At 40.6% G+C, this 1,410-nt stretch overlaps 1 protein-coding gene across 1 annotated transcript in view; it reads left to right on the plus strand.

The window, feature by feature from the left end:
* Positions 1 to 247, plus strand: part of LOC119586178 — a gene marked incomplete in the record, with an annotated part of 7,292 nt that extends 7,045 nt beyond the window's left edge. The window contains 1 exon segment of the mRNA XM_037934880.1: positions 1 to 247.
* Between the last annotated feature and the right edge of the window lie 1,163 nt (positions 248 to 1,410).

Here is a 1,410-nt window from a genome sequence, read left to right on the forward strand (position 1 = left end):
TCATCTTACCTGTCTAACTGTCAATTCATTTTCAATACACGCTCACATCACATAGATATATAAACTCACAACATCCTTACCCCCCCCCCCCCACACACACACACCAACGCAAGTGTTTGTTGATAGCTGGCGTAACTCACTGATCTTTGATTCACGCGCAAATGTTTTCGCTGAACCATTGTTATCTATTCAAGGGCAACGTGATATATTTTCTCAGTGACACTGTAAATAAACCCATTGCGTTTGTTGTTTTTCTTTACATAACTATCCTCTTGAATATATATTGTAGTTACTCCAACTGAATTTTGTTCCTGCAAGCACAGGGACGGCGCTTGACAACATGAAATGCTTCTTTCGACACATGTCTTGTATACATATATCAAAACTAATTATCACTCATCAGTAGCAAAAAATAAAAGTAATCTAATCTAATAACTATTTTCTAGATCAGACATGACACCTGGAAGTACATACATACAATGAAATCTATTTTCAAAGTTTCTTTACCTTATTTGATAGTCTATCAATTTTGTTTAAACTATCTTTCCTAAATGTACAAATTGATTAAATAGAATGAATAAATGTTCGTAAGATTAACGTGCTCGCATATAAGGATACGAGCAAGTATGAAAACATAGATCCATTGCAGTCGCCCAGTTCTCTCTACATGTAATTACCTGTGAATTTCTCTTGGGTTGTGTTATCAAGGAATGATACTTAAAACTGACTGCTAGTTCCCCTGCTTTTACCAGGAAAACGATATAGGAGGTACAATAAGCCATTCTTGTACTGTGTATTGCCAAGGTTCTAGCCGTGCAATCTATTAACATGGCGCGCGTTGGCCATGCGTCTTCAGTTTCCTGTGGTGACAGCTCATTGGTGAAAAGTAGACCTAGCCTAAAAGGCAAACGCCCATTGGTGGAGAGGATCAAGCGACCTCGGCCTTAACCCAAGGCGGGTCAAAACTGGACTCACATCATGCTCTCGTCTTCCTCGCGACAGCTCGCTATCCCAGTTATTCCGTTTCCTAAGGACGCCGCCAGCTTCCCGCTATTTACAACGCCAAATAAGCAAACAACGGAACCAAACTACCACGGACTTTCCCTGGTTAGCCACTACGTCATGCTAAATACCTATAGCAGTCAAAGAGAGGATCTTCTACCACCTGTCCATCTCTGTCTCGTACATGGTTAGACACACATAAGAAAAAACAACACACTTTCTTTGTACGAGACGGTTACACAACTGGCGAGAGGTGATACGCCTGAGAACGTCTATCTTACCCGCGACGTCGCTGAAAAAGACAAACCGGCAAAGCTTGAATGGAAACCACACATAATTTTGTGCAATTCAGTTACTGTCTGAATGCGAAAAATCACACGCGTTTTATAACAACAAACCATAGATCGA

This window comes from Penaeus monodon, chromosome 21 (genome assembly GCF_015228065.2).
Source record: "Penaeus monodon isolate SGIC_2016 chromosome 21, NSTDA_Pmon_1, whole genome shotgun sequence".
Taxonomy (NCBI): domain Eukaryota; kingdom Metazoa; phylum Arthropoda; class Malacostraca; order Decapoda; family Penaeidae; genus Penaeus; species Penaeus monodon.